The following is a 9,906-nucleotide window of genomic DNA, read 5'->3' on the forward strand; positions in this document are numbered from 1 at the left end:
ATTAGCTCTGTAAAGACCCTGTCTCCTAAGTCACATGTGAGGTACTGGGCATTTAGGACTTCAACACAGGGATTTTCAGGGAAGGAACACAATTTAACTTTTAACATCTGGCATTATAGTGACTTGCTCTGTTGCTGCAAAAGTCACTTGAGCTTTCCTGAGTTTCGGTCGTCTCATAAATGAGAGGAAGCAGGTTCTACACGCCTCCCAGGGGGATGCGAGAATTTCTAATGAAATAGGGAAAAGCATTTTGCGACAGCCTCTGTGCTGCTTGTGGTTCGTAGGCTAGAGTGATGCCACCATGCCTCGGTGGAACAGGCATGTTAAAGCAGGTATGTTAGGGCCATTGTCAGGGAAACCGTATTTCAAATCCTCATGAGGGAAGTGAAGAGCTTTTGATAAGTGCCTACCATGTGCCAGGATGGTGCTAGTTGAACTTGTGGGGAACTGGTTTATTCGGCTCTGTCTAAAAGGGGACGAGCTGATCGGGCTGTAAACATCTACCTGCTGACACTGGACATGTTCCTTTCCTTGACTGAAATATGAGGGGGAGGAAAGTACATTGGGGTGTCGTAATGACAGCCACCATCCCAGCCTAGGGGTCCCACTTAAGAATGGAAGAATCTCAAGCAGCACCTAGAGGAGCCCCTCTCTGGACGCATGCTGGGCCCGAAGTCTGCACCACCCCCCGGGGCACCTGAGGGTTTGTAGGTGTGAGGTATCCTGGAAGGGGTCTCCCTAGCTGGGCAGCGTTACCTTGGAAGGACAGCAAGAATGGGAGCTGCGGGTGTGGCTTGGGTGCTGGGGACACACACCAGGGGGCGCCAGCACGGGCTTCCTCGTTCCTGATGTTACGAGCTCACTTATGAGCACCTTAGGGCGGAGGCTGCTCAGAAAATTCCCAGAAATCATGGTGGGATGGAGGGTGCCCTCAGAAGGGGCCTGAGGTCTGGGGATTATGCTGGAAAGGAGGGTCAGTAAGACTTACGGGATTCCATCTGCATCCAAAGCTGAGAAGACTGGAGGGGTTTCACATTTCTCAACTAATTTCAACATCACAAGATCCTGTGAGGCAGCTATAATTTCCCATTCTGAAAATGAGGAGACTGAAGTATTTCCAGACAGGCTATTTGTCTGCCCAAGTGTTTCCTGGGTGATCGCTGTATCACCTGCATAGTCTGGGCCACATGTACCCATCACTTATGTTTGTTTGTACTCAGAATTTTCTTTCAGCTGATTTTATTGTACTTAGAGTTGTCTTTTTTATTATTATTATGTTCAGTTAGCCACTGTATAGTACATCATTTGCTTTTTATACAGTGTTCAGTGATTCATTAGTTGCATATAACACCCAGTGTTCATCACAACATGTGCCCTCCTTAATACCCGTCACCCTGCTACTCCATCCTCCCCCGCAAAGATGTATCTGATGCCTGAACAGGGACATGAACCCTGGACCCTCAGGTTAAAAATCTGACGCTCTACTGACTGAGCTATCCAGGCCCTTGTACTTAGAGTTGTCTTGAGGAAACAATATATTTGCAATCAAGGGCCCACTATGACATATACAGCTTTAAAAAGACACATCAAAATAAATATGTAATATTAAAAATTAAAATTGTTGCCCAGCAAATCCACTCCTAGGTATATACTTAAGAAAATGAAAATATATATCCACATAGAAACTTGTATGTGAGTGTTCAGGGCAGCATTATTCATCGTAGCTCCAAAATGGAAACAAAACAAATGACCATCAGTGCATAAGTGGATCAATAAAAAGTGATATATGTATGAAAAGAAATGTTATTAATCCACAAAGAGAAATCTGTAGGGGTACTTGGGTGGCTCAGTAGGTTAAGTGTCTGACTCTTGCTTTTGGCTCAGGTCATGATCTCAGGGTCGTGAGATGGAGCCCTGAGTTAGGCTCCGCGCTCAGCGCAGAGTCTGCTTGAGATTCTCCCCCTTTCCCTCTGCCCCTTCCCCCATTCACACTCTCTCAGTCTCTAAAATAAACAAATAAATAAAATCTTAAAACAAAAAAAAGAAATCAGTAGTACTGATTCTGCAATGTGGGTGGGCCTTAAAACACTATGCTAAGTAAAAGGTCACATATTGTATGGTTCCTTTTATATGAATTATCCAGAATAGGAAAATCTGTGGAGACAGAAAGCAGATTAAAATTTACCAGGGGACAGGAACGAGGAATCATTTCATGTGTACAGGTTATTTTTGTGGGATTATAAAAAAAAAAAAAAGTTTTCAAACTAGAGAGAGATGGTGGGTGCACAAAATTATGAATATATTATGCCAAATTATTCACTGTAATGTGGTTAACTGTATGTTATGCGAATTTTGGCTCAGTTAAAAAACTGCCGTCGATGTGTCATAAATTGCTGTGTGTATCCACAGAGGCATCAAACATGTACTTTCGGAAACACGGGCCTTGGGTCCCTCGCCCCCAAAGCAGGGCGACCGTGATTCAAAGCTTTTATTTTTGGTTCCAAAGCTCTGCCCTACTTTGCCTGATGTTGCAACAAGGTTGGAAATGGAACCCTCAGCTTTTACTTCAGTAGAACATTCTCAGACAGCGAGCTCCACAATTGTATAGGATGGGAGATGGCAGGTGCAAGAGGGGACCAAAGAAAGAATTGGTGCCAAACTGGGGAAACTTGCCCCCAGCCAGAGCCACCCAAGGGACCGACCCCCTCAGTGATTGTCACCTCTGCTGACCTCATCAGTTTCAGATGCGGATCAATCATCGTCAGGCAGACTGGAGGCGAGAAAGAAAGACTGTGGACCTGTCCCAGTTGGCTCGTCAGGCAGCCAGACCGAAGGAATCACTTTGGACGCACACAGACAAGTCTTATAATTCCAAAGTCTGTGGGTTGCTGGGGGTGGGGTGCAGAACAGCAATTTTAACACAGGATCCCATAACCTCATGCTCCCACCTGTTACCTGTCCTTGCTTTTTAGTAAAACTTTCCCAAAGGGTTTCCCAGCCCATCAGCTTCTATTTCCTCCTGTCTCCCTCATTCCTCAATCCAAAGGTACCTGGAGTGTATCCCCAGTCCTGCAGATAGTATCTGTCTTTCCTCTGTAGGAGGACCCCCTACAGCAGTATCTGACCTTATCCCCACACCCTCTTCTATGGAAGGCTCCCTTTCTTCGAGCCCATGATACCTGTCTCCTGGGGCTTGTCCCTTCCTCTGTCTCCTCCACTGGACTCCAAGCAAAGCATGGCAGGGAAGATGCAGGCTTCATTCCATATCAAAGTGCCTGGAAGCTCCTGAGTCCTTCCCTTGGGAGAAGGAACTAATGAATACCTTGATTCTTCCAGCTGAAGGACCTGGATTCCGTTCTCTAAGATGTGAAAGGCTTTTACACAGAAGCAGTGGACTGTGTCATGCTTTAAATTCCCCTGGATAGCATCCAAGCTCTGAAAATTTTAGTTGGAAATCTTCAAATGTGCTGAGAAAAGCTGGCCCTGACTCTGTGAATCTCCTGTGTGAGAAGGAAGAAGTAGGTGTCTTCAGCTTTGGAAGCACCATGACAGAGAATCACAGGGGAATCAGACAGAACAGGGTTTAGTTTCAGCTCTATCACATCGTAGATTGGTGACCTGGAGTGACCAGAGCCCTGGTTCCCACATCTGTAAATCGGTGAAAATAACATCCACATAGTAAGTACTGACAAAATACCCACCTGCCATGATGAAGCTAAATTAAATGAGATGATGTGCAGCCACTTTTGTTATAATGTGATATGCACTCTCATGCCATAAAAAACCCCAGGCTCAAGGGAAAAATGGATTTGTTGGCACAGCACTCAAAAACCTCATCGCTGACACATTTTAACCAAAAAGGTAAGAACTTAATAAAAATGATAGAACAGTTTTACACGTAGTAAGTGGATAAAGAATAAAATACTTCAGTAAATATGGCCCTTGACCTTGAAAAAGACTCCGAGTTTGGAGCTCGGGAGTGATTGAACAGTATATAAAATTGGGGGGACCGTTATAGCCCGGGATGTGGACCGGAGAGTGTGACTCCTGGCCCACGCGAGGGACTGGGGGGCTGGTAGGTATCTGAGATGTTTGATGTGTGCATTTTCTATATTCCCATATGGCTCTGTTCATGTGGATGCAGTTTTCTTTGTTTATTTAGCATTTCTTGTGGACAAGATTCCACTAAGCAAACACAAAGTGTGTGTTAAGCTCAAATTGCTCCCTGATACATCGGTTATGCTGCAAAAGGTTTGCATGATAAAAATAAGCCCGGTATCGGAGCTGGCTGTAAGTAAAGTACTAGTAGTGTCCCTGGGTGCAGTAAACATTCATTAGATGGTTTCTATTTTTCCTTTCTATTTCCACCCCCAGCCCCTGTAAAGTCTGATCTTCTTGAGGGCAGGCGCTATGTTTTGCCCACATTTCGCCCATCGATAAGTATTACCAGATTTGGTAAGAGCAGGTTGGGCTGCAACCTTTGGGGAAAAGGCTCCTGCATTTGACAGGGGCTCAATCACAACAGGCAGGTTAGAACAGGAATCCGGATACCTGAGGGCCCGCGGGTGAGTGCAAGGCCAGACCGAGGGGAGCCTGTGCTGGACCCTGAGTACTGACCTCACCGGGAGCTGGGTCTGCAGGTGGAGGGGTAAGTGTGTCTCACAGTGGGAAGTGGAGGGCTTCAGAAGTAAGAATCAGCCATGCTGTTAACTCCCCTAGGGTAAATGAAGAGTCTTAGAGAGGTGACAGTGTCACAAATTTGGTAAGTGACAGAGTCAGGACTTGACTTGAGGAAGAACTGGCTACAAGCCCGTGCTTCTCCCTTCACATGACTGTTTATTTACCACCTGCGACAAAATCAGCCACGTCTACAAGGTCCTACCATGTAGAGTGAACTTTCCACCTGGCATTCCACCAGTCATCCTATCTAATCCTCGACACCATCACGTCATGTAAGAGCCTTAGCCTCCTTTTACAGATGAGAGAAACGAGCTCAGAGAAGGAAAGTGACTTGCCCAAGGAGACACACGAGGATGTGGAGGGCTAGCTGTGCTGTCCTGCAGAGCAGGGCGAGGATAGAGCAGGCTGTCAGCCCTGCAGGGCAGGGGAGGGTGGATGAGGGATGGATAATGAACACCAAGTACCGTCAGCACAGAGCATCATTCTGCTCTTGCTCTAATAGAAGCATAAATATGGCCCTTCCCTGCAATGAGCAATTTCCTTAGCTCTGCTGACACAATGGGAAATATCCTCAGTGAGAAAATTAAATATCGGTATCACAGGACTGTTAGAGAAACAAATGGCATCACAAACTTCCTCCTCCTGCTGCAGTCCCACCGCTCAGGCTGGCATGAAGCTCTGCACAGGGGTCTGGTGTCCCAGCTACCAAAGCAGAGATTTTTGAGATGTCTGGAACTTGGTTTTGTAAGGTGATTCATCCATTCGCATTTTTACACACTTCTGTTTGAATCAGCATGAGCTTTTACCTGGGATTCACATTCACCTGGGCCAGACAGGGCCTCTGAGCAACTGTGAACTTGGGCAGGTTACTTATTCTCTCTGATCTCCAGGTTCCTCTCTGGACCTGTTTCCTCATCTGTGAAATGGAGATCAGCATCATCACTATAAGCATCATCACGGAAATACTCCCTTCACTGGGTTCTTTCGAGAATGAACTGTGTTAACGTCCCAAGTCTAGAAAACAGTGTGCATACAGTAGGCAGATGCTCAAGAATGTGATATTCTTTTCTTTCCCGGGGGGTCCCAGAGCCTGTGCTCAGTGAAGTGTGACACGTAGAGCCCTGTCCTTGTGGAGTTCATTGTCTGGTAGGCACAGGGACCCACGTGCCTGCCTCCTGGCCTGTATCTCAGAGAACAGTCAACTTCTGGAGTGTAACGAGCCCTTTTAAAAGTCTGTTTTGCAACCACTACAGGAAAGTGTTTATAAATTTAGCATCCAAGTATTGAAAAAATACAGTGACAAAAGACTGCCATGAATTAGTAACAATTTAAAATGCATCTGGATTTTATTCCACAAAACATCATTCACATGCATTTAAAGACAAAATATCAGAACTTATGAAGGGCTGGGCATTTTATTTGGGGTCGAGACAAAGCACCGTACGTCTATGGGTCTGAGAGTTCAGAATCACTCTATACCTCCCATCCCCACGGCCTCCAGACTGAGAATGCTGCCACGAAACTGGTCCCAGAGAGACATCTGCCTCCCTTGCCTTTTGAAGAAAAGCCATAGTGACTGACAAATTCTGTGACGAGGAGATGAAACCCCAAGAGAAATGAAGTGTCCAAAGCTGTCCAGTGACGCCCAGTGAGTAGACAACAAATTCAGGGCCTCAGTAGCATGCACAGAGTGTTTGCAGGAAATTTAGGAATGGAGGGGGGAGCTGCTCCCCAAATATATAATTACGCATCCGTCCCACAGATGGGGAAGCAGTACATATAGAAACTAATGCTCTTTGGTAAGATCACCAAAAAAATTAAACAGACATTATAAAGTGAGTGTGACATGCATTTCTCTTTTGGGGGGAGGAGAAAAATATGGTGGCAACACATTTGACATTACAGTTTTTAATTTTTCCTTCTGTTTTGGCTCAAAATGTACAGATTTGGCAAAGTCTAACATCTAAAGTTCTGTTGAAGTAGAAAGCTGAGCTTCTGAGGGTAGGAGTATAAAATCATTCTGGAAATAATTGTTTAGTTTTCACTCTGGACTGAGGTTCACATGCATATATGGGCACAAAAAGAGGCATCTGATGTGGTTTCTGATAAAGGTGGTGGTAAAGATTCGACATTCCAGGTGTGGGCTCATGCCAGGTATCAAAAGATGCCTTGCAAACATTAGGCCCTATGTGTTGAAGGCATCACTGTCCCTCTAAGCTACAGTCTGAGCTAGAATCAGTTTTCATTTGGATATAAGAATAACCTCCTAATTGGTCTCATCACCTTCACCTAGCTTCCCCTTGCCCCCAACGCCACTGTCATCATCCACCATCTTTGCAACAGCCAGAGGGAGCTCTTTGACTTTCTCATCAGATCACACACTCCTCTGCTGGCCTGGCCTCAAAGGCCTCCTTAATCCAGGTCCCCACTTCCTCTCTGACTTGGACCTGAACCTCCATCTCCCTTACTCACTGGTTTTCCTTCTGTGCCTCAAATACCCCAACCTTGGGCATCCTTCTCGTCATTTGAATTTCAGCTTCAGAGTCACTTCTGCTCAAAGGCCTGTTGTCTAACCAACAGATGCTCATATGGGTCATCTTTTTTTCACATCTCTTTATTTCATTGTTTTCCTAGCAATTGTCACTATCTGAACTTATTCAGTTTATTTATTTGCTAATTTATATATTGTCTGTGGATACCCTACTGGAAAGCAGGACCTCGTCTGTCTTGTTTATACCACATACCCAGTGCCTGGAATGTACAGAGTGTGCGATAATGAGTGAAATAGTAGAGCCACAAGGCTTTGGAATGGTCTGGGGAAATCTGCGAAGCCTTTATAAAGAAGAGAAGCTTGAAGGCCAGTGGAAACATGGTTAACAAAGTAAAATGTGTTTAGCTCCCTCAACTGAGCCATTTAACTTTTGTTTTTCGCTTGGTCTCTCATAGCCACAGCAGGAGGTAGGCAGGCCATGCATAGCATCAGGATGTCCACTCCAGACTGCATCCTCACAATCCCAAGATTATCACCCTAACTCAACAACGCAAAGGCTGAGAGAAGTTGAGAGAGGGAAATGGGGCTGTTCTTCATAATGGGTTGGCTGTCAGGGGCTCACAAAGTGTTTCCACATCCAATTCAGTCTCTGCAACAGCTCCAGGAGGGAGTGACTCTCCCCAGCGATCAGGTGAGTACGGCATAGAGGCAGACACAGAGGGTCTGGAGCTGGAGCAGGGTGCTTAGGTCACATTCCAGCTACTTGTATTATGACTTTGGGAAAGTAATTAAATAACTTTGTCTCTCAGCTGCCTCTTAGGTAAATGAAAAAGGTACATAATCTCATAGTGTGGAGGTGGAGATTAAGTAAAGCAACCCATGTAAGGTGGTTAGCATGGTGCTTGGCACTTAGTGTACAATGCAATTTTTTTTACATTATTATGATTATTTTTGTACTAAACCAAGGCTCAGAGAGTGACGAGACTTCCTTAAGGTCATACAGTAAGCAAGTGGCAGAACCAGAAGTCAAAGTCCGATCTGGAAGATCTTAAACCTGAGTGTTGCCACTGAGCCACGTGGCTGCTCTCCTCCTAGAGATTCAGTCACTAACAGCCAATTCTGTATAATTCATATACTTGGACCATATCTTGATGTTTTAACGCATACATATTCATTTTTTTCAGTGGGACAGTAAGCACCTGGAAGGCAGACTACTTGTATGTAAAGCAGGAGCTCCTGTTGGGTGCTCCAACATATCTTGTCAATTCATAAATTTTGACTTAAACTATGTCTGAAACCATCTATTCTTTTTATTGTCCTGATGATTCCAAAGGTGACTTTGCCTCTAAACCAACATCCTTAGTATCCCTATGTCATAGAGTGCCTGATTTTAGTCTTTCAGGCTTTTTGTTTCAATACTAAAGAGGTCAGTAAATCAAAATAGGCCCCCGGGGTGGTCTCAGCCGTTAGGTAAAAACATCACTACTATTTGATTGTTCAGAAAAAGTAATTTGTATAGCAACACAGATCAGCCCTTGCCTTGAGAGTGCTTATAATAATGAACCTGAGTTGAGCACATGATTGTGCACCAAACATTAAAATGCACTTAGGAGACAGGGATGACTCCACCCTCAAAACCTAGAGTCCCCTGAGGAAATGGGTATCTGTGAAATAATCACAAGATGGTGTGCTAAGTCCCACAATAAAGGGAAGTGTAGGAAAAGCTCACAGTTAGTAATGCTCAGAGCAGGCATCTGGAGAGGCTAGGGGAGAGGAAACGGGCCAGGTATGGTCTCACGGGTGAGCTTTCTGAAGAAGCTAATGCCCAGATTGAATTTTGTAGCATTCCTAGAATTACTCCATCTCATGAAGGTGGAAAGACTATTCTGTAGCTAGAGGTGGGAGGTATTCTGAACAAAGGCGTGGAGGCCTGATGCATGAGAAATGAGATGGGATCAGACATAATCAGTTCTGAATGGTTGGACCATGAAGTGTCAGGATGAGTCTCTGAGCACTCTCTAGGTCATGCTAGGAAGCTGGGGCATTTCCCTGCAGGTAGAGCAGGATTATGTGAACAAGAGTAAGGCAAGGCAGAAACACAGCAACGGCCGCATTTATTCATATTTTACTATGAGTCAACGCACAAATTTATCATCTTATAGTTTTGGAGGTCAGAAATCTCAAATGGATTGGCAGAGCTGGTTCCTTCTGGAGGCTCTAGGTGAGAGTCCATTTCCCAGCCTTTCCAGCTTCTAGGGGCGGCCCACACCATACATCACCCCAGCATTCACTTCCCAGATCGCTTCTCCTTTTCAAATTTGAACCTTTCTGCCCCCGTCTTAAAGGACATTTGTGACATCTTGGACCCTTCTGGAAAATCCAAAAATGATTCCCATCTCAAGATCTTTAAAGATTTGTATTATTTTAAGCCACTAAGTTTGTGGTAATTTATTACAGCAGTAACAGGAAGCTAATACATGGAACCGGATATTAAACATTGTTTTTATCTTACTGATGAAGAAACTAAATCTCAGAGGGGTTAATTTGTCCAAGGTCACAATGCTCAAAAATGGTAGAACTAGTGTAACGATGAAACAGTGCAAATCCATTCTCTGGTACTGCTTATTTCTGCGTGAACCCACAATTCTCTTGACTGAATTGAATGGAGGTTTGTTCTTGTCAGTTTCTTCCTCTCCTCGTTCTTTATGAAACACCCTTTATGCGGTACTCATGCT

General features: G+C 44.8%; 1 non-coding gene across 1 annotated transcript; it reads right to left on the reverse strand.

The window, feature by feature from the left end:
• Positions 1–1,430: 1,430 nt before the first annotated feature.
• TRNAK-UUU (transfer RNA lysine (anticodon UUU)) lies at positions 1,431–1,503 on the reverse strand. Its single transcript has one exon. It is a non-coding gene; the product is annotated as a tRNA-Lys (tRNA).
• Positions 1,504–9,906: the final 8,403 nt, after the last annotated feature.

The sequence above is a fragment of the Eumetopias jubatus genome, unplaced genomic scaffold (genome assembly GCF_037043125.1).
Source record: "Eumetopias jubatus isolate StellerSeaLion01/CBP00866 unplaced genomic scaffold, mEumJub1_p1.0 scaffold_2, whole genome shotgun sequence".
Lineage (NCBI taxonomy): Eukaryota > Metazoa > Chordata > Mammalia > Carnivora > Otariidae > Eumetopias > Eumetopias jubatus.